This window comes from Anabrus simplex, chromosome 3 (genome assembly GCF_040414725.1).
Source record: "Anabrus simplex isolate iqAnaSimp1 chromosome 3, ASM4041472v1, whole genome shotgun sequence".
Taxonomy (NCBI): domain Eukaryota; kingdom Metazoa; phylum Arthropoda; class Insecta; order Orthoptera; family Tettigoniidae; genus Anabrus; species Anabrus simplex.
Genome location: NC_090267.1, coordinates 91,095,727 through 91,119,380, shown reverse-complemented (window position 1 = coordinate 91,119,380; position 23,654 = coordinate 91,095,727). Strand labels below are relative to the sequence as shown.

The following is a 23,654-nucleotide window of genomic DNA, read 5'->3' as shown; positions in this document are numbered from 1 at the left end:
GTGACGCCGTGTACAACGACCTGACTACTACTCTTAACGACAAACTACAACGCGCGCAAAACGCCTGTGTTCGCTATATATGTGACCTACGTTACTTTGACCATGTTACACCTGCCTACGATGAACTCGGTTGGCAAAAACTCAAACAGCGCCGTAATCTTCATGCTTTATGCCTTCTTCGTCGAATACTCTCCTCATGCTCACCTCCCTACTTGTACAGTCAATTTCACCACCTCTCATCCAATCACAGTTTTGGAACACGGTCAAAATCTGATACACTCTTATCTATTCCACCTCACCGCACCACACGATACACAACCTCATTTGTTATTTCTTCGGCACGACAATGGAATGCACTGCCCGTCTCTGTCAGAGGAGCTTCGCCTGCTAGTTTTAGGCAACTTTGTCACCGCTACCTACTAAGTAATGCTATGGAGTTATTGTAGATTTAGCCTCCCTCAAACTAGAGACTTTATATAATCCCACTGCTATTACCAAGGATAATAGAAATTAGCTAATCATGTCATAATTGTGTAAATAATCATCATCATCATCTTCATCATTCTCCTATTTTTTTACTTTTTTAATCATAATATTGTATTGTTTAGTAGTTGCAAGATGTTTCAATTGTAAGTGTACCTATTTCAATTTTGCACATGTAAAAACTGTCTTTTCTGGTTAGATGGAAGAGAGGGCCTAATGGCCTTAATCTTGCCAGACAAAATAAATCTATTGTATTGTATTGTATTGTATATACGTATGTGTAGAATAACACTCAATACCTGTACAGTGAGAATTGTTGTATATATCAGAGATTGGATGTGACGTTGGGACATTGTGCAGGATTAGTGGAGATTCTGCCAAGTCATCGCCGTGCCATGGCTACGGCATTGTATTTATTTAGATATGCGCTCACGGAGTTAGCCGCCTCCGGGCTATTTCACCACTGTATGTAATATCTGTCGCGTAGGTGGGAGTATGTCATTGTTATTTCTGGAGATTACGTAGCTGTGTCAACCAACGTCTATAAAAGGTGGGTGCATATTGTAGCGTCAGTCATTAGTTATACGGATGCAGTACAGTGAAGTAGTCTACTAGATCAAGAGGCCTTAGTTGGTCAGTCAACCAGTGTGAACGAGAGATGGTGAAGACTCAGTGAGCCATTATTGGTCATTGAGAGAGTGAGACCAAATGGTTGGTCCGTCACTTAGTGGAAGACACGGACGCAAGGGCTTACCATGAAGTCAGAGAGGGCAACCCAGGACCTACCAAGAGGTAATACCATATTGACTTACAAAGAAGTCAGATGAGATGGAGAAGAAGCAGTCACAAGGATGTATCACCAAGTTAGGCGTGACACATCTACAGTAAACACCAGATCAATGGATTACGTCGTAATTACACTCAAAGTGTTGAAGGTACAGTCAAGTGAATCAGTGAGGGAAATATTTCGTATAAAGTGTTAAATGTCCGGTCAAGAAGAATTCAAATTCATGCCTAGTTTCTTTCAGTTGCAATGTCATAATTTCATATTCTCATCTGTTTTATCGCAACAAGACTCACTATTTTTTGATATATTATTTAAAGAATATATATTGTTCTATCAAACGAATTCATAGTTTTATTTCAATGAAAGTAAAATATCTTAACCTCAAAATTAATGGGGAAACCGAACGCCAATCTCCTTTTCCCAGAACTTATATGGTATGTTGTCAAAAGTAAGCTTATTACCCCACACCCTAGAGATAGTCAAGAGTCTCATTCTATTATTGCTGTACTGAGTGACAGCTGGCGCCCTTCAAATAACGTACGTGTAAGTAAGCAGGTAACAAGTAAGTGTGAGTACAAGGTCCGACGAGTGTGTATTTTACTTAATGAATGTTAATTTTTATAATTTCCATTTTAATGCAGATATTCAGATTTTCAAGTTAAATGCAGATTTACATATGTTTGTAAATTAGTCAGACAGTTAGGAAACTTACAATGTGTCGACGCAACGTGGGACTCGAATAAATTCAGAATCTGTTCTGAATGACAGCATATCATAGGTTCATTTGGGAAGAGTATGCACATTTAAGCCAACGGAATTATTACCGGTAAATTTCAGGACTATAATTTTGTGATATATATTTGTATTTTGGGGATATGTCAAGGGATTTGAAGAGGGAAATTAATTTGAGATCGCGTACTATCACTAGTGAACCAAAGATGGACAAGGAAGACAATAACAAGTCATGTGAGGACAAGGTCATTGCTTCTGCGGACATCCAAGGTGAAATTCAGAGTAGGGAGCAGGTGAATACGATGGAACCTTCTGAGGAAATTCAGGAAAGTGCAGAAATTGAGAAGCACACTGAAACTCAAAAGGAAGTCCCAGGGGGGGTGAACCAAGATCAATTTTCCTTGCTGATGGCCACAATAATTAGTAGTAATGAAAGTCAGAAACGAATGGAGGAAAATAATAAGAAAGAGATGAAAGAGATGAAAGAATTATTTAGTAGTAGTAGTGAAAATAATAAGAAAGAGATGAAAGAATTAATTAGTACTAATAACGAAAATTGTAATAAACAGATTAACTCTGTGAGTAGTAAGATGGAAGAATTAATTGGCAGTAATAAAGAAAATTGTAATACGATCATTAGTAATATAGATACTAAGATATTAGATATAAATAATCAAACATCTAAGTCAGCATGTAAGTTAGAAAGTAAGTCAAATGAAGAATGTGTTGAAATTGAAGGTGAAATGAAGTTGAATCGGAGCGATTTTCATACTCAAATTAAGCATGACAAAGGAACTGGTACAGAGAATATCGTAGAATTAAGTGATAAAAGTTCTAGTAATCGGAAAGAAATTCATGAGGTAGTTGAGAAAAGATTGGACAAGATTTGCAATGTAATTGGGGAAGATACGGGGGAACAGATTAGTAGTAATGAACAAATTGAAAGCAAACTTGTGGAGGTCACTGAACTACGGAACGAACAGGAAACGCTATCACAGCAGGTAAGAGAAAGAGAGGAAGAATTGAAGGAAGAAGTGAGAATAGTGGAAGAGAATTCTGAGAGAGCAGCGGAAGAAGAAGAAGAAGAAGTTGTGAACTGCCAGGGAGTGATACGGCAGGAATTGGAATTTGCAGGTGAGTCGGCGGGTGAGATGATAGTAGCGAGTGGTTTGTTCAGTAGGGAACGTGATTTAACCAAGTTTTCTGGAAAACAGTTTAATTCGATAGAATTTGTAAAAGTAGTTGAGAAAAGATTTGCAAGTAAGTTGAGGAATAATGTTATTGAAAGGGAATACGTGGTGGAAATCTTGTCGAATGTTTTTATCGGTGAAAGTAAAATATTGTTTCGAGTGTACTGGGATAATATGTCTAATTTGGGAGAATTTAGAGAAAATTTCATTGACAGGCTTTGGAAGGAATGTGTGGAAGGGCGCGCGCGTGAGAGAGAGCGCATGATAGCTGGGGAAAGTAGTATAGAAGAGAGAGAGGGAAAAATGTTAGCCGTGTATCAGAGGAGAGGGGGTGATCATGATGAGCAGAGGATTAATAGTTGTGTCAATGGTGAGAGGGGTCAGAGGAGTAACCAGAGAGAATCAGAAGATGGGAGGCGTATGGATTTGAGTTATGAGAGAGAGGTTCAGAAGAGTAATCAGAGAGAATTGGAAGATGGGAGGCGTATGTATTTGAGTTATGAGAGAGAAGGTCAGAGGAGTAATCAGAGAGAATCGGAAGATGGGAGGCGTTATCCAGGGGAATGTTATCCAGGTGTCGTTATCGAGTCAGAGTATTTCAGATTCACAGGGAATCGGGTAAGTTACCGGTAAGTGGACAGGCTGAAGGTAGAAGATGAACTGGTATTTAGTATTGATTTAGTATAAGTAGTTATGTAATGAAAGTAGATTTAAGAGTAGTGTGAGTGTGACCTAAGTAATGTTAAGTGAGATATTTATGTAATGACGTAGTCGTAGATAATGAAGTAATTAATGGTAGTAGTAAGTTCGACGTAAGAAGTGTTCTGTTAAGTGATGTAAGTACTTGTAATGCCGAGAATATGACGTAAGTAGTGAGGTAGTAACTCCGATGATGGAAATTGTGATATGAAGAAGGTACTATCAGATTTTATAACAGCCGTTGGGTAAGTCACAGTGAGTAAATAAGATGATAGCGGTAGTAATCACGATAGAAGATGATTGTAAGTTTCATCTATGCGTTGTACCAAAACTTGTGTATTCAGTTGTTTTAGGAGCTGACTTGGTTGCAAATCATGGAAGTAGAATAGACTTTAATTTAGGTAGTGTGTGCTTGTTCTGGGAGTAATCTAGCAAAGAAGTACGTGTTAATTATGATGGTCTGAGGTAAGTGTTTGGTAACGTGTGTTCTTTAAAGATAGGTGAGAGGTAAGTGAAGTTGTTCCTAGTGAGGGGAAATATTAGTGTGTGTTACGTGTCTATAACGACCAGGATCTGAGGGATCGTCGGTATGAGGCAGTGACGTGAGGTAATTTGAGTGAATTACAGGAGGAGTAATTGTGTTCGATGTTAGGTAAGCATCGAGATATATTTAGTGGTGAGTGAGGAAGAACACGTATATGAACATAAATTTGTAGTACATGACCATTCATCGTTTGTGGGAGGTAAGTACCCCATTCAACTTAAATATGCTAGTGACGTATAAGAACAAATAAACATTATGCTGGATTACGGAATAATTGAACCATTTTGTAGCCATAGTGTTGATTCTTTAATTATTGTTGCCAAGGAGGATGTGATTTCTTGAGAGATGTAAGTTAATAAGGGCAAAATTGATTCATTTTGAGTGACAGAGTGCTACTCAGAGTTCCATTTCATCATCTGCAGAGGCAGGAAATATGTCTAAATTCTTTCTTTTGTATCAGGGGTATTTCACCATTGTGAACCGTATCGGGAAGTGTGCATATTCTTTAATAGATCAGGAAGGGGATATTGTCGGTATTTATAGTATTATAAATGTAAAGAAGTACTTCACGTGAGATTTGTTGAAATCAGAGTAAGATGATTAAATTTTGTGAGAAACTGGCAAAATAAAACTAACATCTGCGATTTGCGTGTGAACCAAGTGTCGTATTGGTATATTGGAAGAATAAGTGCTACATTGTCATGTGTTGTGTGGCAAAAGGCGGAGAACAGGACATTGGACAGTTAACTGCGATAACAATATGCAAGAAAAGTTCTCATATAAGTGAATTTTCACAAAATATTTTGATATGTTAAAACAAGGAGAAGAATGTAGTGTAATCATTTAAAATTATTTTTGTGTGTTACATTAAGGGCTATGCTCTGGTGAATAGTATGAGAATGGGACACTGGACAGTTAACTGCGATGACAATGTGCGAGAAAAATTCTCATATATGTGATGTATTATAAAATGTATGGATGCTGAAAAAGAAAATTATTGTTGTATACTCATTTAAAGTGTTTATATGTGTCAGTGTTATATATATATATAATTTTGTTCATAAATCAATCGATTCTTTGTTCTTCGATTTATTTATGAGGGAGGCGAATTGTAACGGTTCAAATCCCGTTACAAGATGATATCTGTATTTTTATTATTGTATGATTTTATCTGTATATTATTATTATTATTATTATTATTATTATTACTATGTCAGTATTATTATTATGTTATCTGCGATATTGTTACTATTATTGTAATTATCCGTTTTATTCAATTCGATTTTGCAATTGCCTGTTGCTTGCAAGATTATACTTAGATGTATGCATATATACGTATGTGTAGAATAACACTCAATACCTGTACAGTGAGAATTGTTGTATATATCAGAGATTGGATGTGACGTTGGGACATTGTGCAGGATTAGTGGAGATTCTGCCAAGTCATCGCCGCGCCATGGCTACGGCATTGTATTTATTTAGATATGCGCTCACGGAGTTAGCCGCCTCCGGGCTATTTCACCACTGTATGTAATATCTGTCGCGTAGGTGGGAGTATGTCATTGTTATTTCTGGAGATTACGTAGCTGTGTCAACCAACGTCTATAAAAGGTGGGTGCATATTGTAGCGTCAGTCATTAGTTATACGGATGCAGTACAGTGAAGTAGTCTACTAGATCAAGAGGCCTTAGTTGGTCAGTCAACCAGTGTGAACGAGAGATGGTGAAGACTCAGTGAGCCATTATTGGTCATTGAGAGAGTGAGACCAAATGGTTGGTCCGTCACTTAGTGGAAGACACGGACGCAAGGGCTTACCATGAAGTCAGAGAGGGCAACCCAGGACCTACCAAGAGGTAATACCATATTGACTTACAAAGAAGTCAGATGAGATGGAGAAGAAGCAGTCACAAGGATGTATCACCAAGTTAGGCGTGACACATCTACAGTAAACACCAGATCAATGGATTACGTCGTAATTACACTCAAAGTGTTGAAGGTACAGTCAAGTGAATCAGTGAGGGAAATATTTCGTATAAAGTGTTAAATGTCCGGTCAAGAAGAATTCAAATTCATGCCTAGTTTCTTTCAGTTGCAATGTCATAATTTCATATTCTCATCTGTTTTATCGCAACAAGACTCACTATTTTTTGATATATTATTTAAAGAATATATATTGTTCTACCAAACGAATTCATAGTTTTATTTCAATGAAAGTAAAATATCTTAACCTCAAAATTAATGGGGAAACCGAACGCCTATCTCCTTTTCCCAGAACTTATATGGTATGTTGTCAAAAGTAAGCTTATTACCCCACACCCTAGAGATAGTCAAGAGTCTCATTCTATTATTGCTGTACTGAGTGACAGCTGGCGCCCTTCAAATAACGTACGTGTAAGTAAACAGGTAACAAGTAAGTGTGAGTACAAGGTCCGACGAGTGTGTATTTTACTTAATGAATGTTAATTTTTATAATTTCCATTTTAAATGCAGATATTCAGATTTTCAAGTTAAATGCAGATTTACATATGTTTGTAAATTAGTCAGACAGTTAGGAAACTTACACCTCCTTTCCAGTACAGGAGTGGGGCAGTATTGATTGTTTATATCGGGGCACCATTCATGTGCGCGCGTGTACAAGTACCGACACTTTTGGGGATGTGTGTTATCTGGTTAATGCAGCACGGGTTATGTTTAAAGACGCGGAGATTGTTATCAGAGGAATACTCTGTAGGAGGCTTACTGACTGGAAGGTGATCGGGGAATGAGACTATGGAGTGGGTATGTAGGAAACTGTGTTTGAGATTTCTAGATCCTAATGAGTGATTAGGAGAAAGTTTCTGTGCTCAGATGGCCTTCAGTTGAACAGAAGTAGTACGTGAAAATCAGGCAATTTGTTTAGAAGGATTATAGGGAGGTATATTCAAGGAAACGGGGTGAACTAGGGAGTGGTGATAAGTGTACAGAGATCTGGAAGTCAAGCAGTGATGTCACAAGAATGCTAGCGCCGAACTGTGGAAGTATTGTAAAGAAAAGTTTGGAATTAAGTAATTAACAGGTGTATACATTCCAGATATTATGACAGGAGTTGAATCATGGCTGGGAAATTGTATAAAAGATGCAGACAATTTCTCACGGAACTGGAGTGTTTCTCGTGGGGACAGGATAGGGATAGTAGTAGGGGGAATATTCATTCTGGTGAACGAAGAATGTGTAAGCTTCGAAAACGTTAACGATGCTGACACTGCTGCAGAATTATTTGATAAGATTTAGTTATGTGGAAAACGACACAGAAGAGAACGTCATCGTAGTATATGATCTCAATTTACCAAATGTTTACTTGGAAGGTAATGCCAATGCCGGAAAGCATGACGGAAGGGCAGCTGAATCAGAAAGAGATAGAACGAAATAGAAGGAAGAATAATTTAGAAATGATGCTGGTGAAATCAGATGAACTCTATAGAGAACTGAAATTATCACGAAGCTGTGATAGGAATGAATCTTGAAAAAAGTAGTATTATTAAGTAGTATCATTTGGTTGAGTAGAGAAGCATGGGGGGGGGGATTTTTAAAAAACAATTTAGATCGGTGGAAAACCGTACATAGAAATTATAATAGACTATTTATTCTCGTGTCAGAAACATATACATATAAGGCACGGTTTAAATATTATATTATTTGTGACCCGAGCTTGGCTACTTCCAGTGCATTTACTGTGGAGTAAAGAGTGCAGGAGGCTCCACACAGTTGACACTGCAGCACATGTTGTACAGTATGGACATTCACACTGAATATCATTCTCATCAGAGTACCTTCAAGGTCAAATGGACTGTATCGCGATTGACCTGTCTAAAGCATTTGATAGGGTGGATCATGGGAGACTACTGGCAAAAATGAGTCCAATTGGACTAGACAAAAGAGTGACTGAATGGGTTGCTATATTTCTAGAAAATAGATCTCAGAGAATTAGAGTAGGTGAAGCTTTATCTGACCCAGAGGGGAATTCCTCAAGGCAGTAATATCGGACCTTTATGTTTTCTTATATATAGTAAGATTATATGAGTAAAGGAGTGGAATCAGAGGCAAGGCTGTTTGCAGATGATGTTATTCTCTATAGAGTAATAAATAAGTTACAAGATTGTGAGCGGCTGCAGGGTGACCTCGAAAATGTGAGATGTGAAAATTACAGGCCAGTAAGTTTGACATGCATTGTATGTAAGCTTTGGGAAGGCATTCTTTCTGATTATATTAGACATGTTTGTGAAATTAATAACTGGTTCGATAGAAGGCAATTCGGTTTTAGGAAAGGTTATTCCACTGAAGCTCAACTTGTAGGATTCCAGCAAGATATAGCAGATATCTTGGATTCTGGAGGTCAAATGGACTGTATCGCGATTGACATGTCTAAAGCATTTGATAGGGTGGATCATGGGAGACTACTGGCAAAAATGAGTGCAATTGGACTAGACAAAAGAGTGACTGAATGGGTTGCTATATTTCTAGAAAATAGATCTCAGAGAGTTAGAGTAGGTGAAGCTTTGTCTGACCCTGTAATAGTTGAGAGGGGAGTTCCTCAGGGCAGTGTTATCGGACCTTTATGTTTTCTTATATATATAAATGATATGAGTAAAGGAGTGGAATCGGAGGTAAGGCTTTTTGTGGATGATGTTATTCTCTATAGAGTGATAAATAAGTTACAAGATTGTGAGCAACTGCAACGTGACCTCGAAAATATTGTGAGATGGACAGCAGGCAATGGTATGTTGATAAACGGGGCTAAAAGTCAGGTTGTGAGTTTTACAAATAGGAAAAGTCCTCTCAGTTTTAATTACTGCGTTGATGGGGTGAAAGTTCCTTTTGGGGATCATTGTAAGTATCTAGGTGTTAATATAAGGAAAGATCTTCACTGGGGTAATCACATAAATGGGATTGTAAATAAAGGGTACCGATCTCTGCACATGGTTATGAGGGTGTTTAGGGGTTGTAGTAAGGATGTAAAGGAGAGTGCATATAAGTCTCTGGTAAGACCCCAACTAGAGTATGGTTCCAGTGTATGGGACCCTCACCAGGATTACCTGATTCAAGAACTGGAAAAAATCCAAAGAAAAGCAGCTCGATTTGTTCTGGGTGATTTCCGACAAAAGAGTAGCGTTACAAAAATGTTGCAATGTTTGGGTTGGGAAGAATTGAGAGAAAGAAGAAGAGCTGCTCGACTAAGTGGTATGTTCCGAGCTGTCAGCGGAGAGATGGCGTGGAATGACATTAGTAGACGAATAGGTTTGAATGGCGTCTATAAAAGTAGGAAAGATCACAATATGAAGATAAAGTTGGAATTCAAGAGGACAAACTGGGGCAAATATTCATTTATAGGAAGGGGAGTTAGGGATTGGAATAACTTACCAAGGGAGATGTTCAATAAATTTCCAATTTCTTTGAAATCATTTCGGAAAAGGCTAGGAAAGCAACAGATAGGGAATCTGCCACCTGGGCGACTGCCCTAAATGCAGATCAGTATTGATTGATTGATTGATTGATTGATTGATGGACAGCAGGCAATGGTATGTTGATAAACGGGGTTAAAAGTCAGGTTGTGAGTTTCACAAATAGGAAAAGTCCTCTCAGTTTTTATTACTGCGTTGATGGGGTGAAAGTTCCTTTTGGGGATCATTGTAAGTACCTAGGTGTTAATGTAAGAAAAGATCTTCATTGGGGTAATCACATACATGGGATTGTAAATAAAGGGCACAGATCTCTGCACATGGTTATGAGGGTGTTTAGGGGCTGTGGTAAGGATGTAAAGGAGAGGACATATAAGTCTCTGGTAAGACCCCAACTAGAGTATGGTTCCAGTGTATGGCCCCTCACCAGGATTACTTGATTCAAGAACTGGAAAAAAATCCAAAGAAAAGCAGCTCGATTTGTTCTGGGTGATTTCCGACAAAAGAGTAGCGTTACAAAAATGTTGCAAAGTTTGGGCTGGGAAGAAATAAGAGAAAGAAGGAGAGCTGCTCGACTAAGTGGTATGTTCCGAGCTGTCAGCGGAGAGATGGCGTGGAATGACATTGGTAGACGGATGTTTGAGTGGCGTTTATAAAAGTAGGAAAGATCACAATATGAAGATAAAGTTGGAATTCAAGAGGACAAACTGGGGCAAATATTAATTTATAGGAAGGGGAGTTAGGGATTGGAATAACTTACCAAGGGAGACGTTCAATAAATTTCCAATTTCTTTGAAATCATTTAGGAAAAGGCTAGGAAAACATCAGATAGGGAATCTGCCACCTGGGCGACTGCCCTAAATGCAGATCAGTATTGATTGATTGATTGATTTATTGATTGATTGATTGATTGATTGATTGATTGATTGATTGATTGATTGATCTGAATAAATTAACCTGTCATCTGCCCATTCCAGGTTTCAATCTATTCATGAACTTAAAAGTCAGCCATTCCTCGTCATGACCAGGAGGCAATGTTTCCAAAATAATTCTCCAACCAGTGGGAATGTAGGTGGTATTCCTTCACAGTTGTAGCCCAGCTTTCTCGGCAGTGCTTGTAAGTTCCTTTGATGTCCTAAGGAAGCTCTTCCTTGCTTTCAATGGTTGCGGATGTGGTTTGTACCCATGCAAAGGATGGGTTTTTTGCTACTCCACTTTCTGTCGTTATTGGCAGCTATTTCTCTTCGAGGTGGTGCTATTCCTGCGGGGTGGTAAATCCATTCAACAGGAGTGGATTTCAAGCAGCATGTTATAATTCTACAGGGTTCATTATGAGTTACATTCATATGTCTGGCATGCGTGGAACTATACCAAACAGGACAGACATACTCTGTTTCGGAATAACATAGCGTTATTGCAGATGTTCGGATGGTCCTTAAAAGCAAGAGATCTGTCGAGCGTCACTTCTGGATATTTTGGAGTGTCTCAGTGTTAAAGTTCGAACCCTGACCATACTATCTTCAGCTTACGAGTGGCTTCCCTGTTTCTCAAATGTAAAGCGCATACATGCGCCTTTGAGGGGTTCGATTTAAGCAGGTCCATACCGCAGTATCTGGAGAGTCTTTCAAGGGCATTAGTAAGGGTATTCTCCACTGATTAGAAAGCTTCGCTCTGGGTGGCTAGAACAAGGTCATTAGCTTACAAAAACTCCTGCTATTAACAGCTGTGGATTGGTCGTTCGTATATACAGTCATAGTAAAAAGTATTCGTACACTTAATACTGAAACAGAAATACTTTACTTAGTACAATTATTGTCATGTACATTGTATAACATCAATAGTTTAGCTTTGTGTACACTATGTAAAGATATGTACATCATAAAACATACAATTGATAGACATCTCTGTCATTAATACATAAATAAATGAAAATATCATGATTTCATACTCATAAAAAGTATTCGTACAGTTCGGTTTTACTTTCATTCCCCGCTGATTTTTGTGCACGTTTAGTATTTTGCTGGAAATCCTTTTGATTTTACAATGGCCTCAAGCCGCCTAGGCATTGAATGAGCTATCTTGGAGGTGAAGGTGGGCTCAATCTCACCCCATTCTTCCAAAAGAGTCATTTTAAAAACTGGCTTTGATGAAATATTTCTTTTGCTCAGTCTATCTTTAAGATAAGCCCACATATGTTCCATCGGATTCAGATGCGGGGATTGGGGGGGTGTTACCACATATTTGAGTGTGTTGTATAAAATCCACAATCGTGTATCAAGGGCCGTATGCTTTGGATCATTATCCTGTATCAATACATAATTACCCAGACGTCCCATTTTTTCGACACTAGATGCTAGATGTTTCTTCAAAACTTCAATAGGCCTATAGTATTTACGGTCCATCTTTCCATCTATGAATTCTAAGGAACCTACTTCAGTTGAGCTAATGCACACCCAAACCATTGAACAATCTCCACCATGCTTCACTGAAGGAAGCAGATTTTTTCTTCGAGTTCTGTGTTCGTTTTCCTCCACACATTTTTGCCATATTATTGAAAAACAGTTAATTTACTTTCATCCGTAAATATAACTCGATCCCAGAATTCTAGAGAAGCATGTTTATAGTCTGTAGCATATTGTAGTATTTTCTTCCTATTTGCTGGGGTAATTCAAGGTTTTTGCCTGGCATTCCTACAATGATGCCCATTCGTATTTAAAGACTTTTGAATTGTAGAAGCACAGATATTAAGTTTTAAATCATTTCCTAGTTCAGACCTCAGTTTTGCAGCACTGGTTCTATGGTTATTCTTAACTTTCTTGAGGATTAGTCTTGTAGTTCGATCGTCTATATTGCATGGACGTCCACATCTACGTGCATTTTTGATAGATTTTCTCTCACCATACCTGTCAATAATTTCCTGAATTGTAGATCTTGTTCTCTTCACAAGTTTCGATATTTCCGAGGGCGATTTACAGGAATTATTAGCCCGGATTACAATTCTTCTCTCTTCTTCTGTTGTTTCTTTCATTTTACCACCCATCTTATTGATTCACTATATCACTTGTTGTTTAGAACGGCTGAAGCACAACTGACTTGATACAAGACGTGACGTTTTTCTGCTTACCTGCGTTGCAAGGGATGTTATCAATGATTTTGATGTGAGATAAACCATCTGTACGAATACTTTTTATGCATCTATATTTCGAACTTATTGGATGACACGTTTGTTAAAACAAATATTTCTAAGGTACTATTGTTATTTCCGGTACGTAGTCATATTCATCTTTCGCGAAATACCGAAATATAGAACAGTAGTGAAATTTCTAGCAGCCTATGGGCAATGCGTCAACTACAAACGACAACATTGCTTAATGTTTAAGGTGTACGTATACTTTTTCCTATGACTGTATATTGAAAAGTATAGGAGCCAGTACAACTTCCCTGGGGCAGGCCGTTCCTCTGTTATCTCCATCGAGAAAGCTGTTGTTGGAATTCGACAAAAAACCTGCGGTTTTGTAAAAGAGCTGCAATGAGCCTGGTTAGGCTAAAATTCTTGATGAATAGTAGATAGGTTTAAAACAAGAGTATGAAAACAGTTGTGATGAAGAGTCGCTTCTTCTTCGTTTTGCCTCATGACTGAGGCGGCGTGACTATCATAATATTCAAACTAAAAAACCCACTATATAATAATAGAAAAATAAACATTGTACGAAGGAGGTGCAGATTATAAAGATAATTAGGAATGGTCATAGAAGTAAGGGGAGATTGAAGGAACTTACTAGGAAATAGAATTTAGTAAATAGTCACCTTAGGATAACACGATGGCAAACATAATTGGCGTATAATGAATTTTAGTGGAAAATGGAAAGTTATGTATAGGTTCTTTAAAGCAGAAACAGGTTCCAGGAAGGACGTTCCACAAATCATAAATGTATCAAGAATAGTATATCTTCTTCTTCTTTTCTAGCGTTTAGTCCCGCATTGGTGCAGGGTCCGCTTTCAAACGTGCCATCTTCCACTTCCTGCGATCAAGGTCGTCAGCTTCAATGATGCCTACAAGACGCATGTCTTCCTTGATGTATAACTATCGCTTCTTGGGACGACCTCCGGATCGAGAACCTCCAGGCTCAAACTGGGGGGCTGTATGTATCATTGAGTCTACAGTGATTCGGATGACCATGCCATCTAAATCTTGCTTCTCGCTCTTCTCTGGGATAGGTGCCTCTCCCAATCGCCCTCGGACTTCTTCATTTCTGACAAGGTCCAATCCTGTAAGACCCAATTACCAACGTAACATTTTCATCTCCATTCCATATATTTTGTATTTTGTATTTTGTATTTATTAATGAACAAAACAGGCGTTCAGCCCCGAATACACGTTCACAATAATAATAAATAAATAAATAAATAACTAATAATAAACGCAGTCCAACCCAAGCCACCACTCTCCACCACATACAAAATAAAATGAAATGAACACCTCATCAGCCTGTTCTATGTTTACAATCTGCTGCTGGTGTTGCAACTTGCTGCTTGTTATCACTCACACGTACCCACTCATCACGCGACCTTCTTGCTTCAGCATTTCCATCACCTCTATTGTTCCCTGACCTACTCCAAAATAAGCTACACCAGCAACATTACACTATTGCATACCAAACCAGCCATGACACTAACATTGCATTCAATCTTTCAGATTCCACCTCCTATAGTACAAGTCTAAATAATAACAACAATATTCCGTCATGACATTCCAATCCATCATACCACAGCTTTTACCAATCAGCGTTAACATTGCTTCATATCATTTCAATCCGCCATAACACTCCATAATAAAATTACCTCTCCATCTCCCAAAAATTTCGACCATGCATAACAAATACCAATCACGCCTATACCAACACCTCTCCACCATCATACTCCTTCCTCCTCTCCATACAAACAAACCACAATTTACAAAATTGTAATAAAATCACCTCTCTCCAGCTCCAAAAATTCAATACTCATACCAGACACCAATACAATAATACCCCCTCCCAACTTCCACGAATTCGGCCGTAAATAAACCATCTCAATACCATACCATACATCACCTAATCATACATACTAAGCCTCCAATGCTTCCGACACCATATCTCAGCAATACAACACATACCAACACCTCTCCAACATCATATTTCTTCCTCCTCTCTATACAAACAAACCAAAATTTACAAAATGACAATAAACTCACCTCTATCCAGCTCCAGAAATTAAATACTTATACCAGACATCAATACAATAATACCACCTCCCAACTCCCACGAAGTCAACCATAAATAAACCATCTCAGTACCAAACCATACATCACCTAAATACTAAACCTTCAATACTTCCCACACCACATTTCAGCAATACAGCACCAACTCCACATTATATACCACCTCTACTTATATCACCACTTCTCCCACACTACATTCCAACGATATAACACTTTTCCAACACCACATTTACCACCACTCCTCCAACTCCAAATATCACAATAAATATATCACTTCACCATTACCACATCTCAGCCTTCACAAATTATTTACCATCATAACCTAATGAAATTACAATGAATAACCAATACCAGTCACGCATATACCAACACCTTTCCAACATATTTCTTCATCCTATACCACTTCTCCATTACCATATTTATACCACCACTCCTCCAACTCCACATATCAACAATAAATATACCACTTCACCATTGCCACATTTCAGCCTTCACAAATAATTACCATCATAACCTAATAAAATTACAATGAATAACAATTACTAACATATCATAAAACAAACAGACCATGCAATCCTGTCCTCTTACCCAACTCCACCTAACTAAGTACTCAGTCCCTATATTCCCTAATCCATTAGAATTTTAACATACTATCCCCTTCCCTTATACAGATAACTATTCCACCCCCCTATTCCCCTGCCCACCCTCTAACTCACTCTCCTTCATTTTACTCTCGCAGGCCTTTTTTGTCGCACAAAAATACCTGTTCAATTCACCCCCTTTTTCCCATTGTTTAATAATCCATCTCAGTATTGCGTTCTCATCCCCTCTCCCCAGTATTTCCCGATGCTCGGCACTCAATAATCCATGTCTTAACCCCCTCGTTACCTCACAGTCTCTTAGCAAGTGAAACTCATCATTCACATCTCCACAAAGTACACACCTTGTCTTATCCCTGCCCTGTAACCAGCCTTTATTCCTTGGCAGACCTAAAAGCCACCACATCATCCCATATCGTTTTGACCTATCGACGTATCTAATATTCAACCCTGCTATCTCCTCTATTTTCGTCAAAACAGTCAGCGAATTTCTTAGTCTGCTTTCCCCCAATAATTTCTGCCTATGGATATCTCTAATTCTCCTTTCCAGTATATTCATCCCTCTCACTTCTGTCTTTGACCAAACCTCCCCCCACAGGTGTCCTAATCCTATCCTCTCCAAATATCCCTTTATTTTTTCTAACCATCCACCCTTATACATGCTCTTAAATTGCTGTACATATGCTGCCTGTAAAACTCTCCCACCTTCCTGTCTTTTTAAATTCATCCAATATCTAACTATTCTTTTCACACCCTCTGATTCCAAATCCTCCCCACACATTAATTCCGCCCCTACATTTGCTGTACACCTCGGTAAGCCCATCACTAACTTGGCAAAACTACTAACAATCCTTCTTAGTTCCTCTCTTTTCTCATCCAGCCCCCAAACTTCTGCTCCGTATAATACCCTCCCCACGATTACCGACCTGAACACGAGTCTCAGTGTTTTGTAACTGATCCCCGGGTACTTGAGTAGCAAATTTCTGACTGAGGCTAAGGCTGCCAATCCTCTATATTTCATTCTTTTGATCTGGTCACTCCAAGTTCCTTTATCATTAAAAATAACTCCTAGATATTCCAGCTTCCTTACCTGTTCCAATCTTTCTCCCTGAATTACCCAATTCCCTTCTATCTTTCTTCTTTTGTTCACCTGTACTACCAATATTTTAGACTTATTTCCATTAATTTTCAATCCCCATTTCCTCGCAAATAGCATCACTGACTCTAAGGCCCTATTCATCGCCCCTGAAGTTAACGTCATCAATAACACATCATCCGCAAATATCAGTCCTGGCACTTCCAAACCATTAATTACTGGTACAGCCCAATTTTCTGCCCCAAACCCCTCTAAAATATCGTTGATAAATAAAATAAACAGTATGGGCGATAACTTGCATCCTTGTTTTAAACCCACCTTGGACTCTAATGGTCCACTCATTCTCCCTTCTCCCAATTTTACACAAAACCTGACGTCCCTATATATTCCTTCCACTGCCCTCAACATCTTCTCCGAAATCCCTAACCTACCTAATTTCTCTAGTAGGGCCTCTCTATTTACCTTATCAAAAGCTTTCTCAAAATCTATTGCTGCTACATAAACCGTACTTCTATCCATATTCTTATACTTTTCTAAAATAGTCTTTACTATCATTATATTATCCACTGTTCTTTTCTTTTTCCTAAATCCCCCTTGGTAATCTGTCAAAATTTCATTTTCTTCCGCCCACCCGCTTATTCTGTTCGCTAGCACCCCAGTATATATTTTACTCAAAGAATCCAACAGAGATATACCCCTATAACTGTTCACATTGTTCCTACTACCCTTTCCCTTGTATATAGGGCATATAATTCCTGTTTCCCATTCCCTAGGGTAATTTCCTCCCTCGAATATCCTATTGAATAGTTTCACCATGCCCTCTATCATTATCTCATTTTTACTAATTTCCTTCCAAAACTTATTATTTATACCATTACACCCCCCGGCCGACTTCGCTCTGGCTCTGCTTATCACTCCCCGGATTTCCTCTCTTGTGATTTCTTTATCCAAGTCATAAATTGCCACTCCCCTATTCCTCCAAATTACTTCTTCTCCCGAACCTCTCCATCTATCACCCCCCTTTTTTCCTAGTAATTCATCGAAGTGCCTGACCCATTGCACTTCCTCAATACTCGTTCTCTCCATATTCCTTCCACCCTTAATAATTCTATTAATCTTATCCCAGACTCTCTCAAAATTGTTAGTCTTGCAGTCATTATTTATGGCTTCCATTTGTTCCTCTAACCACGTCTTTTTTGTCTCAGAGATTTTCTTTTTATACTCCTTCCTCAATCTACAGAAAAACTCCCTTTCTTGGCTCCCACCTTTCCTTCTATATTCTCCTAACGCGTCCATCACCTTCCTCCGCAATCCTTCACACTCCCTATTAAACCATTCTTCTCCCTCTTTCTTATTTCCTTTTCTAGCTTTCACCTTCTGCGCTATCATCTTTATTGGATGTAGCAACAATTCCAAGGCTTTATCAGTATCATTCTCTTCTAACGCCCCTTCCCACCCATATTTCAGAAGATGTAGCTCCTCCTTTACTACCCTATTCCAATCCCGGCCCACCTTCTCTGTCCATTTGTACTTATTATAACCCCTCCCTCGTTTATCCTTTGTCTCATTTTCCTTCATTGTACACTTCTCTTCCTCTCTTTTCAGCATAACCCTCACCGGGAAATGGTGTGACTCAATCCAATCTCCTATTTCCATACTTACAACTTCCTCAATCATCCCTTCCGAGCTCAAAACCATATCTATCACACTACCCCCTTTCTCCGTAACATATGTCAATTTCCCCGTCCTGTCACCCTCTATCCACCCATTCAGAATATACAAGTTTCCCACAGCACACATCTCTAGGAGCTTCTCTCCATAACTATTTGTAATTTTGTCCTCACTCCTTCTGCTTTCTAACAAACACATTCCATCCTCCCTACTATAAACTGGGCTCTGTTCTCCTATTCTCGCGTTCCAATCCCCAAATAACAACATATCCTCCTCCCCTGGATACATTCCCCTTATCCTACCAATATCCACCAATAACTCTTCAAAAAAATATTTATTTGCATATTCTGAATTACTAGGATGGCAGTAAACAAAAGCTAGATTTATTTTCTTCCTCCATCCCTCTCTCCCTCCCAAATTCAATCTCAGCCATATGGTTTCCATCATATCGGTCTCTATATCCTCTACTCTTTCACTAATTTCTTCCCTAATTAGAACTATCATCCCTCCTGGTGCTCGTCCCTTATTCCTCTCTTTTCTTCTATATTTATATTTTATCTCAAACCCCTTCCATGCAATCTCCCTCCCTGTTTCCAACCACGTCTCCAAGAGTGCCACAACATCGAAACTTTCAATTACTTCCCTAACTTTCTTGTTTCCTAATTTGCTCCTTACTCCTTCAATATTCACACATCCTATCTTCCAATATTGTTATAACTTTCCCTCCCTCCCTTCTAGGTCTCCCCCTCTATTCTTACTTCTAGTATTTATCGACCTCTCTCCCTCTGTATCCTCCATCCCTTTACGTACTTTTCCCCATATGTCTTTTAAGCTCTTACTCCTGACTTTACTCATAATTTTTTTACCTTCTTGTCGATCTGTCTCCTCTTGACCTTTCTTGTTCACTACACCACTGCACCCTGCACTCACCCCTTCTTGCTGCTCACCCCCACTCTCCCCCTCACTATTTTGGACTTCTGAATCCACCTCCCTTTGTCCTTTCTTGCTCACTGCACCTCTACACTCTCCTCTCCCAGTTTCTTGCGGCCCACTCTCACCGTCCACTTCACTATCTTGGTCTTCTGTCTCCCGGCTGCACTGCCCATTCTCTTCCGAGATGCCCTGCTCTCCTGCCACGTCCCTCCTCCTCTTCTTTTCTTCTTTCTTCTTCCCATCTTGCCTTGTCCTCTCACCACTCTCAACCCTCTCGTTTTCGTCCATTTCCTTTAGCTTAGTCACTGAATGAACTCTGACCCATCGCCCGTTTGTCACCTCCAACCTCAGACCTCTTATTCGGGCCTTTAGCCCCTGGTTCCTCGCTCTCCATAGGTGCCTATTCAAGATCTTCGCGTTTTCACTTCCTTCTCTTCCCATGTCTCCTTTCACCCCTATTTTCCGCCCTTGTAAATTCTTGCTGTTCCTTAACACAGAATCTGCCATTAAGGTTGAGAACAATTTAACCCTAATTGGCCTCCGACCTTTGATTTTACCAACTCTCTCTACATCATCAATGTCTACCTCACTAAAGTTTATCTTCATAACATCACGTATAGCTTCCACCACCTTAAATATCAGCTCAATCTTGCTCTCTCTCGCCCCTTCCTCAATTCCATATATAAATATGGCTTTTTTCAATCTCTCCTGCCTGTACCCCTCCGCTTCTTTCTTCATCTTCATCACCTCATCTTTCAGATGTTTCACTTCCCCTCTCAATAACTCGATTTCTTTCTCGTTATTGACCACTCTCCTGCTCGATTCCTCTGTCTTCGTTTCAAGCCATTTCTTCATGTTCCCTATCTCCCTTCTCTGCTCCTCCATCATGTCCTTTATTTCCTGCACCTTATCCCATTGACACTTCTCCTGCATAACTTCACTTACAACCACCCTGAGTGCGGCCAAATCCTCCGTACTATATTTTCCACTGGTATTTGGGCCTGGGTTTACTTCCACCCCCCCAATAACCAGTAACACTGCTATCACTGTCACCACCAGCACCGCTTCACTCATTTTCAATCCGTCCGTCACCAATCCACTCCTGGCCTCCTTCTTCTGCCTTGCGTGCCATTTCCCAATAGCGGCCCGGTACTGTTCAATGCCGACCATGTTTACAGCACGCACTTCGCTACGCAACCTCTCTCCTCGACCGCTCGAGCTAGACTGCCATTCCATATAGAACCTGCTCATTTTTCTTAGTTATAGGCCAGCATTCCGACCCATACAGTGCAACTGGTCGGTCCATGGATTTGTAGACTTTTCCTTTCAGGCGGGTGGGAATTTTCTTGTCACATAGCACACCACTGACCTGACACTCATTCAGCCGTGTATAATTTACTCGTGTTCGGGTGTCTGGTAATCCCTTTCCGTCTGAGGTGGTGAGTGAACCAAGGTATTTAAATTGGTTGGCTTTAACTAGGTCTGGCCCGTCGATGCGAATAGTATCAGCAGTCTGCAAGCCACATTGCACATACTCGGTTTTAGAGATGTTAAGGTAGAAATATGCAGTCAGCAGTATAAGGAATAATTTGAAAAGACGGTCCGGTCTACCTTTTCAATACAATCTATCAAGTATATAATATTGCATTAGTCTTGAGACTAGTTTCAGCCACTTAGTGGTCATCTGTCCGGCTCCATGGCTAAATGGTTAGCTTGCTGGCCTTTGGTCCATAGGGTCCTGGGTACGATTCCCGGCCGGGTCGGGGATTTTAACCTTAATTAGTTAATTCCAATGGCACGGGGGCTGGGTGTGTCTGACGTATTCAGCATTAGAAAGCATCCTAGGTAGGGTTCTCATCTTCACAGACATCCAGATCGCCTACTAGGCCGTCTACGAGGAAAAAAACCACACCAGGCCTCTCCGTAGGCCATTTGCCATTTATTTATTTAGTGCCTATCTTCAGTCAAAATAAGAATTAAACAGACCATGTGATAAATAAAACAGATGTATATAAGATAAAGACAATATTTCAGGAATAATTATAACATTTAAGTAAACAAAATTATAGTTGTGATTTTCTTGTCATAATATGATGTTGTCTTTAAGCTGAGATAAAACCTCAGGTAATGAAGTAAATCTGGAAATTATAGCCAGAATTAGGGATTAAAGAAAAACAGAAAATAAATTATAAAGGGGAAAAAATGTTTATGAGACTCATCTCTAGAGTGAAATATATAGTACGTCCAATGTCTGATGGGAACAAAAGAGTAGTTAGGGAGAGGAGGGGAGGCAGGATAAAGAAAGGAAAGGAAGGCAGGGGTTTTAATTTACCAGTTTTAATAAAGGTATAAATAATGTGAGTAAACAATGTTGTGAGATGGACAGCAGGCAGTGGTATGATGAAAAATGGGTGGCGGGTAGGGGAAGGGAGAAGGAGAGAATCGTGCCCCAAGACTGATGTAATATTATTTACTCGATAATATATTGTATTGAGAATGTGGACACTTTTGACAAATTATTTCTTACAATTCCACTTCAATACGGAACAAAAATGGAATTTATAGCGTATAATAGTGAGCAGTATGTTAAGATAATTAGACATAAGGATAATGCCGAGTATGAGGAGGTGACTAATATTAGCGATGTGCTTAAATTTACCAGTTTTAATAAAGGTATAAATAATGTGAGTAAACAATGTTGTGAGATGGACAGCAGGCAGTGGTATGATGAAAAATGGGGTGAAAAGTCAGGTTGTGAGTTTCAAAAAGAGGTGAGGTTTTCTCAGTTTTAATAACTAATTTGATGGGGGTGAACGTTCCTTATGGGGATCACAGCCAGAAACTAGCTGATGTACCCGTGCTCCACTACGGGATTCACAGAAAGACTGACTTTGTGGTTTTCCTAACTGTAGAATTGTAGCGATTAAATGCCCTGCTATCATATAATACTCGATCAAATGAAAAACCGCACATTTTATCACTCTTAACGAGCAGTACTACGGTGCAAAGTTCCAGAGCTGGAATGACTAGGCCGCAGACTGCCGTGAATACTCCTCTGCCATTATTCCGTTAAATATGAACACTGCTCATTCCAATCAGTGAATAGTTCGAATGTTATGCTGAACCAGTATGTTACGTACCAGTAGTAGCCTATCAGAAAATTTATGAACCAGAGGAATGGCATGCTAAAGAAGAAAGGCGTCTAACTCCCCAGCTACTTCCCGTCAATATTCAGGCAGGCTGTTACACTTTGTACGACTGGGCGAGTTGGCCGTATGGTTATGCGTGCGTAGCTGTGAGCTTGCATCCGGGAGATAGTGGATTCGAACCTCATTGTCAGCAGTGTTGAAGATGGTATTCCGTGGTTTCCCACTTTCACACCAGGCAAATGCTGGTGAAGTACCTTGATTAAGGCTAAGGCCTCTTCCTTCACACTGCTAGCCCTTTCATATCCCATCGTCGCCATAAGACCTATATGTGTCGGTGCGACATAAATCAAATTAAAAAAATACTCGGTACGCAGCAATAATCCTATCTACCAGAGATGAGTGGCAACAGAAAACACAAAGCACATCACAACAAACAATGGTCAATGTAATGTTATTGATGATCAATGTTATGAGGTTCCTATATTGTAGTCTTTCACATTTAGTTTTCTTTCGACTCTGTGATTTATAAATTTATTAATAGCTTAGTCTGTAGTTCCTTATTCTTCAACTTAACATAAGCCATTTTCTCGTGACTCGGCGCTGATATGGAATTAACAAAAATCCGAATTCACGAATATCTTTGTGATCATAGCCGGTATGGTAAAAATGTATAAGACATCAATGATCGGAAATTCAATACTGTATAACTTTAGTTATGTAGTATTTATCGATACAACCTCTAATAACAAATATTTGAGAATTAAATTTTAGTCCATGCCCTAAACTACCATTTCACTCAGCTTGAACAGAATTATTTATGGCCTAGATTATAGCGACTTATTCCTCCAATTTGCATGAAGATTTTCATTAAGATAGGACCACTAATAACATAAATATTTGAGAATTAAATTTTAGGCCTACCCCTTAACTACTATTTTCCTCAGCGTGAATACAATTATTTATAGCCTAGATTGTAGCGACTTATTCCCCGACTTTGCATACCTATTTTTATTAAATTATCTTCAGCTGTTTTCTCGTGATGCGTGTACATACAGACAGACAGACAGACAGACAGA

The 23,654-nt window shown here is 39.2% G+C and overlaps 1 protein-coding gene across 1 annotated transcript in view; it reads right to left on the bottom strand.

The window, feature by feature from the left end:
- LOC136866011 (UDP-glucosyltransferase 2) overlaps positions 1 to 23,654 on the bottom strand; it is a 98,115-nt gene that overhangs the window by 18,948 nt on the left and 55,513 nt on the right. The gene's annotated exons all lie outside the window — the stretch shown is intronic.